The sequence below is a fragment of the Corvus hawaiiensis genome, chromosome 2, assembly GCF_020740725.1.
Source record: "Corvus hawaiiensis isolate bCorHaw1 chromosome 2, bCorHaw1.pri.cur, whole genome shotgun sequence".
Classification (NCBI taxonomy): Eukaryota; Metazoa; Chordata; class Aves; order Passeriformes; family Corvidae; genus Corvus; species Corvus hawaiiensis.
In genome coordinates, this window is record NC_063214.1 from 36,592,935 (window position 1) to 36,605,730 (window position 12,796).

Sequence of the window (12,796 nt, forward strand, 5' to 3'; positions counted from 1 at the left end):
TGTAGGACCTTCACAGAAGTTTCCTGAAGTTGTGCCTCATGAATCTTCACCCAGAACATCACACTCATTGACTTAGGAAGCAACACTGTTCGGTCTGTAAAGGTGCATAGACTGTCTCCTGCCTCCCAGCCCTGAGACCTGAGGACCTGATCTGACATTGAAATCTTTCCCCACCATCCCACCAACTATCTATTAATTTCCCTTTTGCATCGTTTTCTCCAGGGATGACCAGGCTGCTGTTAGGTTCCTCCAAAGCCACCTCTTCACTAGGCTGAACAAGAGCAACACCCTCAGCCCTTCCTCACAGGACAAGTGCTCCAACTCCTCGTCATTTTGGTGGCCATCATGAAAGTTCAACCAATTTCTTGTACAGACAGACCTAACACTGGACCCAAAACTCCATGTGATTTCTAATGAGCACTGAGTGATGATTACTTTCCTTGGTCTGACTATTTACCTGCTGATACAGCTCAGAATGTTGTTGACTTTAATTCCAAAATTAAAAATGGAACAGGCAACAAAAATAAACATCCACCATTTGTGCATTCCCCTATCTGTCACACACTGCATATACACCACTAAAATTTTTAATCAAAACTATCAATAATTAAGCAGTACAGAATAAGTAGATGGCAAACACCATCCCCAAGCTGAAATATCTGCAAATGTATGGAATATACTGTATTCACAAAAAGCATAAAAGATATAAAAATTGAACAAATATCTTCTTATAGAGTAGTTCATCCAGATGTGCTTGAAATCATAGTTTATAACAGCAATTTTCTGAATAACATTGATTTAATCAGTACTTTATTTACACAATGACATTTTGATTGATATTGCTGCCCTCAGAAGCACAGTTGTACAATGGAATTTTTTCAAGAACATTCTATGCAAACATAGAACCCTGTTCATTCGAGATTCACAGAACACTTCTCTTACCATTAAATAACTATTACTGACTTCATGAGGCACATCAGTATAGCGAATGCCAAGAACCTGTGCATCTACTCTCAGAAAGTCCAGCCTCTAAAAAATAGGTTAACCTTGCCAACAGCAAAAGGAAGTAGGAAATCATGATAGTTAGGCATTGCAGAAGCAAATATGGACACCATTTCAGAATGAATTCTATATATTTGGCTTACAGCAGTGCCTGCATTTCCACTGTATTTTTAAAACTATCATTCTTTTATTTTAAAGCATCACTGTGAGTCAGAAAACTACCACTGTCCCATGTTTACAAGAAATACAAAAATGCTCAAGATTTTTGATAAATGCTAAAGCCACAGAGAAACCTGGGCTCATGACTGACACTGATATTAAATCCACTTCTGTTACTGCCTAACTTTGGAGACTGTCTAAGGTCTAAACAAGCGAGGTTTCTTCTAGATAAATTTCCATTAGGTTTCTGCTTGGAAATGGCTCCATCTTGTCACAGCTTTGCAGATCTATAATTATCTTCCATCCAGCCTTTCTAAGACACTTTTAGGTACAAACCCTCAAACACTCTTTATCAAGCCAATATTCACTTCAAAACAGACTCTTACTCTCCTGCTCCTCTCACATGCAAATGTCAATAAGAGTATTCATCCAGACACTAACGTTTGGCTGCAGTTTTACCCTCCTCCAGAGGTCATGCAAAACTACTACTGGATCTATCTGTTCCACCAGTAATCTGTCCTAGCAATATGCTGTGGCATACTACTAGGACAGCCCTACTGCTTCTAGTGGCCATCATAGCTGAGAAATGACTCAGGCATCTCTGGACTGCACCATTCACCATTCAGTTGCACACGGACACCAGACATCTGCCATTGAGCAAGAAGTCCAACTCTCACAGGGCTTGCATTAAAAACCTAACCATTAATTTCATCCTGCTGCATGTCTAGCTGCAAAATGCCACTGTTTCTATGACACTTCTTCAGAAAGCTAAGGGATTGAGTCAAGTTTAAATGAAAAGTGTGTTTGATTTGGCTTGAGTTTTATTCCTACAACTTTATGTTTTCTTTGGGAATATAACTATTTTCCAAAAAAGCAAGACTGAAATGGTAAGTTTCATTAACAAGCTTTATGAAGCTTATTGTTAGAAATTGAGTACCAGTGAGGTGATTTCCCTTGATTACTATTGCAGGAGCTAACTTAGTTAATGCCAAGTAGTTGTCTGTGTTTTTGCCAAATAAGAATTATTTCAGAGCTATAAAGGTTTCAGAATACTGTGTAAATGCATATTTTATTTAGATTTCTTACCCCAAGTGTTTAAAACATGTATTCATTACAAAATAATTTCTTCAGTCTATGCCATGGACTATTAAAAATAAGTTTTACATGATTTAATTACTCTGTTGAGGTAGTAGGTGAATAGAAAGCATTAAATCTTACTTTGTTTAAAAACCTTATATCTACATGATCAGTGTTGTGTGCATTGTTATCTCCCAAAGTACAAACTTTTATCTTTTGGATGTGCAAAACATCCCCTTTGTTAATATAGCTGACATACGATACATGGCTCACTTCCCAAATTCTAGTGAGGGTCTCTCCCTCTAAAAAATTATTTATTTAGTAACCACTGACTGATAGAACAGCAAGAATTTGCTCATCCGCTTCAAGGCATAGTTCATAAAATTTAACCATCCACACGTGTTAGCCAAAGCCCTTCAATAAAAAAAGATAAATAATGAAACCTAATGTTCCTCTTCTTATAATGATCCTTTAGGCCTCATCTACACACAAAGTTAATTAGTTTAAACTGGCAGAGGAAAAGCCTTGCTGTCAGGCTTACAAAGGTAGGTAGCAATTTTTCATTCAACTACATCTTTGTGGAAAACTTTATGGTATTTCCTATCATCAAAATCTACAGAAAAAATATTATGCTGAAGGTGTTTAACTGAAAGAGGTTATTGCATTTAATTAAACTGACCCTAAAATTGGGATAACTCTCCCCTATCTGTAGTTATCTAAAAAGTACATGTCTAGTGTGAAGTAATCGACTAAAGCTCTAATGTCAATGCAGGAAGATGAGACTCTTCAAAGGGTAATTAATCCTCTGCTAAGTCAGGAAGGATGAATCACCCTCTGGAAATACCTTTTTCCATCAACAGTACTTTTTCACATCATGCATAATAAAACTGTGAAACTCATTACCACAGGATGCTGTGGAGGCACAGACGAAAGACACTAATGCATTTAAAAGCCCTGGACTAATTCACGGAGAGGGGGTGCAGCAAGCAGATGGTCTGAAAATAGTCACCAGCTCAGGAAGTCCATGAACCATATATCTGGAAGGTGGGAAGTATTGTGTACTGCTTAGTTCTTATACTCTTCTCTAAACATCTGGTACCAGCCCCTGTCGGAAAAGAATCCCAGATTAGATGGTCTGTTGGTCCAGCCCATGAGATAACTCTGTTGTTCTAAAGTTAACTCACGTCCTCAGCCAACATAACTATTTCCCTTAAGAAACCATGTATACTCAAATATTTTTTCCTCTATGTAAAGGGATACTATTCTATTTAGTATTAAGACATTTAGTTTCACTCTAAGATACTTTTTAGTGCAAAGTGTGTCTCTTCTGGGATAGCCAATACTCTTTATAAGCAGCAATTTGCGGGAAAATATTTCTGTATGTGCTAACAGTATTTCCTCAAAAGTAAGATCAAATAACTTTGTTTGAATACAATGTATTGTTACCTACTGTCTGTATCTCTGATATACCAGGTATCTGTAACCAGTCATCAAAAGCTGAGGCTTAATTTCTGGAGAAGTCCTTCTATAACATATTTAATATTTAAGCAAACACATAGTGAGAAAATGAACATGTCATCTTAAGACATGATTGCAATAAAAACATGCCTGAGAATAGTAACATATTTGGAATAGAAAATTACCAGACATGACCTGCAGGAATACATCATGATACCCAGTAAACTTTCCACATTTTCTTACTATCATTTTCTGTATTAATGATAGCTGTTCTTTCCTATGTCTCATTAGCTTTGTAAAATTTCTGGGACTGTGGTAATATTTCCAAATATCATGGCATTGTTTTCAAGAGCTACTAAAAGAAGAAACTTGTGAATATTCTAAAGACATTTTTTAGACAGTAATTACGGAATTAAAGAAGGTTGGTCTCACTAGGACCAAGCAATTGGAAAAAGGACCTCAAATCAAAAGGTGAAAAGGAAGGAAAAAGCATCTTTTCGATCAGACTGCAACAAGACTGACAGATGCTGTAATGAAACTGAGGACTGTTTTCTGGGAAAAGTGTTGCAAATCCCTGAATTTCACTCTCCGTTATTCATGGCCATCCATGTGATGTGAACTTTAAAAATACTTTTTTCTTTAAAATATCATTTTAATTCTGATGACTCTGTTGAACAATCAGTGAGTTATTTTTATACTCCAGAGGGACTTTCTTTTGACACACAAAACTTTCTATTAAAGTCTTACAGGGTTAGAGCATAAAATTACTTGTACCTTCATTTAGATAATTGTAACACTGATTTCCAGAGCCTAGGAGACATTTAAAACATTCCTGGTGTGGGAATTAGTTGTGAAAATATACTCCGTGTCTTTTTTTCAAATTTGGCAGATGATTATATTCCTTTCCTGTATATAAATAACATTTATACAGGTGCTAGAACTACTATAGGATCCAGGAAATACATCTGTATTCCATTGTCCCAAGTCTGCTGGTCAAATCAATAGTTATTGAGTCCCTAGATCATTCTGTATGTAAATCCAGGAGGTACATGCAATAAGGGGAGGAATAACTACATTCCCACAGAAAGACTGTCAATGTAACTTAGTAGCTCGCAGAGGAAACTGTGTTCCAGGAGGAAACATTTAAAATCATGTATGCTAAACCATATTAAATCTAGTATTAATTGAGTCAGTGCACTGTATTTTCCTCCAGCAGCGAGGCAGGATCAGTGAAAAGATGTTGAAACCTGGATATGGCATAGGTTTCAGGCAGCACCTTCCAAAATATTTTCAAACATCTCTGCCATCTTCAAACACAAGCCATTGTAAAGTGAAGCAGACCAAGAATGTGAAGCACAATTTTTCTGTATTTGTCTTTCCTATTGCCTTGATGGACTGAAGTTAGCAAATTGCCATGTGCCATTTCCCAATGCCAAAGGCATTATTCCAGCCTAGAGCTAAGGTTCTATTTAGCTGCTGGCACTCGATTTAGGAACCCCACATTAAAGGTATTCTCTAATCAACAGAGAGGAACTTCAGAGGAAGATTCAGCTTGTCTGAACTGCCTTCTGTCTATGTCTTAGCACTGAATGTGCAGGGAGCTCTGCAACTCAGCTCATAACTTCAGTTACAAGCTGGCCATGCATGTGGTTTTCTGCATCTTATTTTAAGCCTAAACCAGAGAGTCCACAAAAAAGCACATAGTGCAGAACAGCTATTATGGGCTACACTCAAAGCTTTAACCTTTATGTGCTTCTATGATCCTCATCTCCACAAAGCTGGGATTTCAAAATCCTTGTTTGTAAACGGAAACCCAATGCCTGACTCACTCTCATGCTCTGGATTATACTTGAAGGATTAGAAAAACACCTGCGTCCCCGAGTGGCATAAACTGAGAGTAGCTACATTAGGCAGAAAGACTAATTGGGATAGACAAAACCAAGAGAGGTATTTTGAATCAGATGCACAGAACTTCCAAACTTTCATTACACAGTTCTAGCCATATAATGCTGAAATCTCTCCACAAGTAAAAAACAAGCTTCTCTGGATCTGATAAACAGTGACTTTCACATCTGCTTCTTCAATCCAGACATCATTTGGAATAAAGCAAATGTGAGGCTTTGACATTTTCTCTTTGCTGATAATGTCAGTGTTTTTCTTTAATCTCATTATTCTTTCTTAAATTGCCTCAGTCAGGATCACACTTTGTGTTTCATTACAGGCTCCCTGATCCTTCCAAAAAAACTTGATCCTCACCTTATCTTTCTGCACTCTTTCCTGATACTACCTGATTTCTTTCTAGTTTCTATTTTGCCATCCCAGCCTAAATCTCCCAGGTCAGTTTTCAAGTCTTCATTAGATTTTAAAACACAAGTCCTTTCCTTAACTTATTAGGATCCACCCCAAACCTTGAGTTTATTCCTTTCTCTCCACTACCACTCTTTTTTCACTGGGGATGAATAGAGGGATGCTAACCCTCCAGCTCAGCTTGAAACTGCAGTTACAGGCAAAATTGAGTGGTACCACTGTCCTCTTTTCCTCTGACCCCCAAATCCCCTGTGAATTTGGGATTACACTAAGAGTGGTGGAGGTTGGATAGAGACTATTAGCTAGTGAAGGATCAAAACAACCCAGAAAGAAAGGAGCAGGGATTTGTAGTTCTAGATTGAGACTAAGAAGAGCCAACACAACTCTGCAAACTTCACTGAGCTTAAACAGATACCGATGTAATTGGAAAAGAACAGAGATTTGCAATGTATACAAGGAGTTAAATTAAATTAGAACAGTTCATTTAAAATGTAATTACTTTCTATTGTGGATCAGTTTGGGTGCTATCATTTTGAAAAGAAACATTGACCTACTCTCACCTTTCTTAGACCTTTTCACATTTTTTGGGTAATTTTGTTTGGCTTGTCAAACACAAGAAGGCAGCATTATTAATAATATTCTAATGTGGCAGGTGCATATTTGTGTGTGGGAAGGTGTTGTTTTAAAGTGACAGCTGAACCTTTTGTGAAATATAAGGTTTCCTCCAAGGAGAAAGTTATAATCTTTCTTCTTTTTTTTTCAGGGTGTAGTACATTACATGATAGAAGATGTTAATATTAGAAGTGGAACAGATGGCTCAGATTGAGATTGGGGGCACAACTACAACTCAGAGATGAAGAAAGAGATTCAAAGAGGAACAAACAAGAGCAGAAAATTCAATTAATATGTTCAATTTTGAAGAAGCAGGTGTGGGGGTTTTATTATTGAGACCTGTACATTCTCATTTAGAGCAATCCATTTGTGAGGCTTGTTATGAACTTGTCTAGCCCCAGTGCTGACATTTTGCTACATATGCATACTTGAAAGGAATTTTAAATGTCATTGGGTAGCTCTTGCTCTCTCTTCCTCTCTCTTTGGTTACATCTGAGAATCTGATGGCTCTATTACACTGGAAGGGCTGACAAGCCTGTGATTCTCATTAGGCACAGCAGCATATAGATGTTCTGGGATCCTTCTGAACGGAGGACTCTGCAATAACTCAGTCCTATACTGCTGCCATTATTAGTTAGCATAGAAAGTGCCCAAACTGATCTTTGACAAATTTTCAGCAAAATCACAATATAGAATAACTAATATATTCTAAAATTAATATTCCTCCTAAGAACAGATTGTGTATGGCTTTGTATAAGATTCAGCACCTTTGTCCCAATCACTAAGACTCTGCTGGGCATTTTTCTTGTTAACTTATTTTTCAAAGCTTTTAAAAAGATAAGACTGAAGACCAACTGGCTTACCAAGTCCAAGAAACAGATTATATGACCTCTTTTATAAAATACCACAAAGTCTGCCTTAAAGTCAACCAGAAGAGTCTTTCCCTAACTTATATGTCATTCAAGAACCTCCTCACTCTTAAAGCCTTATTCTGATTCCAGTTTTACACAGTTTGCTAATCTTATTTAGCTTCCAGACAAGCTCCCAGCATGGGTTTTTTGCATCCACAGTTATATCTCTTTGCATGCTGTCCCTAGATGTTGGGACTTTCTTCTTAACCCACAGTATAGTACCCAAAGCAGCAGTGTGTAAAGTAAATCATCTCCTAATCCCTTTCCCTTCTCTTTCAGATTGTCATCCCCACAAGCAGAACCTACATGCTGCTTATACAGCAGATTTTATACAAAATGTGGATTCTGGATGGCTAAGGAGTGGAAAAAAGTCAAAGGCTTAAAAGTCCTTCCTAAGAATTACTTACTAGCATCCTTGTTTGAAGCAGAAATTGTCTGTGATAAAACAATAGCCCCATATACCTGATATATGCATTGCATTTCCTGCAACCCATGTCATTGTTTCCAGGAGAAAAGAGTCCAATGAAAAATCTGAAGATACACCTCATCTAATCAGATTTTTACCTGGGTCATGACTCATGTCGAATCATGAAACATGAGTGGACTTCAGCTTATTGCCTCTTGATAGCTATTCTGTGAATAGTTGTCTGTCTCCCAGTTATCAAATGACCCAGCAGAATTAAAACGTGTTCAGGCTGTCCTCAAAATTCTAACACTTGTAATGGAAAAATAAAAGTAAAGACACCTAAAAGGTGTTCTAAAACCAGGGTGTCAATATTTTTTAAATTGCTTAAATCTACAGAATCTGTGTCCTCTCCACTAAGCAAAGCAGTCCTTGTCCTTTAATGATTTTTGCCTGCTAGTTAAATCAAAGGTGCAAATATGAGTCCTTTGACACCAAGCGGTTCATGCCATTCTGTAGAAATGTCACATGATGACGGTAGAAGCTGTTAAGATAAAATGATTGACACATCATCTTAACTACCCTCTCAGGTACTCTTTCTGAGACAATCAATTTGGTGTTCTATCTCATTAAATTTCACTATTTTGGTACCTTATATTAGTTGAAAGAGACACTCTACAGCGTCCTTGAACTGAAGGTATTTAAAGATCATTCTCACCGACAGGAATCCTGATCAGATAAGAGTCAGACATGCTGCAAGCTGTCAAAAGGAAAGAGAAAGAGTGAAAGAAAAATTATGCACTACAAAACTGACTGAGGGACACTGAGATCTTCAAATGGGTGCCAGGTCCTCTTTATATAATATTAGAAGGAATCCAGCAGCAGCCAGGAATGACAGTCGTGCCACGAAAACCAAAATGTGATGACATATAAAGGCATTACAGTAGGAAGACAAAGTTTATTGCTCTGCTGCTTCTCTACTTGTTAATAATAAATTATGGCATTAATAACCCTTTATATTTATCCTATTGGAGCTTATATGATTAGTGATAAAACTTTTAACTACATTTGCAACATTACACTAATTGCATTAACTGGCATAATAAAGTTAACATATAAGTACGGTGTCCTTGATACACACGTGGTAAGATTGCACATCTCATTAAGATTAATATTGTTGGAATAATGTCACACTATTTTTATCCAAGGCTGTATTACCAAACAAACCCTGACATGAAGTTTTAAAATTTAATATTAGGTAACAGGATTAAAGCAGTCTTTTTCAGATGCAAATTTAGAGGTGGTTTTATATAAATCAGAAGTTAATCAACCGAGGCCAGTTTAAGCCCTATGACATCCTCACCCTGAAAGAGGCTGTATCAGCGTAAATGGCTCAGGCAGCCTGAAACAGCTCTTTTGTTAGTCTGAGCATCAGGCAAACACCAGTTTCCACATATATACTCCTAGTTCTAAATGATTTTTGACAAATAATGCTGTCTCATTCTGTACTCACATCTACTTTGGCTTGCTGGAGACCTTAATCAAGCCAGGCTGTGGACTAGAAGGAATTTGGGAAAATAGCAAAATCCATTTTTTCTATATTGCATTCCCACTGTAAAAAAAGTAGAAGCACACTGATTTTAGCATAAAATCTGATCCACAGGCCAACACTTAATAGGACAAGTTTTGGAATGGAGAGGGAACTCTATTGTAGCCAAACAAGCTAAGTTGTCTAATCATCAAACAGCAATTTGTGAATAAGCAGCAGAGATACAACAGTACAGTTTTCTCAAGAGAAGGGGTGACAAAGATGGTGGGTTCTAGATTATGATGTCCACTCTCAATTCTTGATTCCACACCCATAGTGGGGATCCCTCCACTCCAGACAATGGCTAGTTCTGGGTCAAGGCTGTCCCCTCTTCATTATGTGGGACACTCACAACTTGCTCTGAGCCACATGGCTCTTCCCCTTTGAAGTCTGCACTTTGAAAGTAGGAGACAAACACAGGGGCTCAGGCATCCTCATCCTACTGCGCACAAGAAGAGCAGCCTCCTCTTTTTGTGAGGGGCATCAGGTTGTTGCTGTGAACACCCATCCTTGTGCTGCAGTTTCTCCTTGGCTAAAACAAGGAGTCCAGAACCTATTTACCTTGTAACAGTGCTGTGAGTGGAATTGCAGTTTGGATCGCAGGATCCCACATGCAACACCTCAACAACAAAGGTGCTGATTTACTAGGCAAGAGAAATACTTTCCTGTGGGGAAACATAAAAGGTGGAAAAGCTCTTAGGTGTGAGAAAAAAGCAGGTTTCAGAAAGAAAGCAAAAAGAATTTAGGAATCAGCTCTAGCTGCGAAAATTTGAAGATAGAAGAGGATATAATTATATAGCAAGCAAGGACATTAAAACAATGGTTAGAGTTTCTAGGTTTGGTTGAGATAGGTTTTGAAGTTGCAAAAAATATGCTTAGCAAGATAGATAAGTTTAAGCCTAATAATGGAATACTGTGCATTGTTATATAAAGGCATAACAAGCAAGTATTGAATACAACAGATGTATGTGCGCTATTGAGGATTGGTAAAAACAGTTGTCCGTAAATTTTAGAAGCACGCTAATTGGCTAAGGAGCTTTTAAGAATGCTCTGTAACAAGGAAGTCTTTGGATTCCTGTGATGGCGTGAGCTTTGTACCATCTCTGTCTCAACTCTGTATGTGAGACTGATAACGGAATAAAATAATAAAAGGTTCCTGGAATGCCTGTCCGGGCTCCCCATCCCGTTTGCTTGCTGAAAACGCCGACATTTTCCTTTGAGGACAGCCATAGTTTTAGTTGAATGTTCCCTTAAAATACATGACGTTTTTGGCCTGCTAAATAGCTGCACTAAAGCAGTCAAATTTCTTTCAGTAAAACTCTGAATGGAGTAACTTTAAAATCCAATATTTATCATGTCACAGCACAATAATGCAATATGTAATAAGCATTAAGGTAAATATAGTTCTGTAGTTGACGAATCTGAATTTGCTCTGTAGCTCAGATCTCTGGAGGAGACATGATACTCGACATTTAATTTGAAAAGCAAGGTACACTCATGGAGAAAAAACTTTTCTGTTTTGATAGCAAAAAAGCATTGGTGCATTTTATTTGGTATGAAAGATTTGCTTGGCTTTATTTTCACATTTTAATAGGCTCACCTCATAAAAGTAAAATGAAAATAGAAGAATCATCTATCATAAAGATAGGAAGATAAACATATTTTCTTTGCCTTGTTATATAGAAGAAAAACAGTTTTCCTAACACAGACTAAAAAAAAAATTGATCACTTCATTCCTCTTATTTGCCCTCTTCCTTAAGAACGCCGACTGCAAACCATAGCCACAGTCAAAGAAAGAGCATTTGGGCCGAGGTGAGCATCAAGCACAAAGAAAAGAAGGCCGAGAGGTTGGGGCAGTGTCTCTCTCTCCTTGGCATAACTTCTGCATATGCAGTATCACTGGAGCTCTGGGCTTTGTGGTTTTCTGAACCCTGACCCTCAGCGTAACCCTAACCCTAGCCCGAGGAACAGCCAAAGAAACGGCATTGGGCTGAGGTGAGTGCCAAGCAGGAAGAAGAGGAGGGAGTAAGGTTGGAGGAGTGTTGTGCTCCCCTTGGTATCTCTTTTGCATGGCCAGTGTCCCTGAAGCTCTGTGCTTTGTGGTTTTCTGAACCTGAACCATAGGCAGAGCCAGAAATCAGACATTGGACTGAGATGAGCACCAATCAGAAATAAGTGTAGGGAGCAAGTTTGGAGCAGACTCATGCCCCACTTGGCATGTCTTTTGCATGGCCAGTGTCCGTGGAGCTCTGGGCTTTGTGGTTTTCTGAACCCTAACCCTAGGCGTGACCCTAACCCTAACCCTAGGAAGAGCAGGAAATCTGGCATTGAGCCGAGACAAATGCCAAGCAGAAAGGAGGGAGTAGGGCTGAGGCAGTGTTGCGCTCCCCTTGGCATGCCTTTTGCTTTGTCAGTGTCCCTGGAATTCTGGGCTTTGTGGTTTTCTGAATCCTGACAATAGGCATAACCCTAACTCTAACCCTAACCCTAGGCAGAGCTGGAAATCTGGCATTGGGCTGAGGTGAGTGCCAAGACTAAAGAAGAAAAGGGAGTAAGGTTGGGGCAGTTCCACGCTCCCCGTGGCATGCCTTTTGCACTGCCAGTGTCCCTGGAGCTCTGGGCTTTGTGGTTTTCTGAACCCTGACCCTAGGCGTAACCCTAACTCTAACTCTAACCCTAGGCAGAGCGGGATATCTGGCATTGGGCCAAGACAAATGCCAAGAAGAAAGGAGAGAGTAAGGCTGGGGCAGTGCCATGCTCGCCTTGGCATGCCTTTGGCATTGTCAGTGTCCCTGGAGCTCTGGGCTTTGTGGTTTTCTGAACCTGAACCCTAGGTGTATCCCTAACCCTAACCCTGACCCTAACCTTAGGCAGAACAGGAAATCTGGCATTCGGCCAAGACAAATGCCGAGCAGAAAGGAGGGAGTAGGGTTGGGGCAGTGTCGTGCTCCCCTTGGCATGCCTTTTGCTTTGTCAGTGTCCCCAGATCTCTGGGCTTTGTGGCTTTATGAACCTGAACCCGAGGCGTAACCCTAACGCTAAACCTAAACATAGGACGAGCCGGAAATCTGGCATTGGGCTGAGGTGAGGGCCAAGAAGAAAAAGAATAGGGAGCAAGGTTGGGGCAGAGCCGTGCTCCCCTTGGCATGCCTTTGGCATTGTCAGTGTCCCTGGAGCTCTGAGCCTTGTGGTTTTCTGAACCCTGACCCTAGGGGTAACCCTAACTCTAACCCTAGGCAGAGTGGGATATCTGGCATTGGGCTGAGGCAAGTGCCAAGA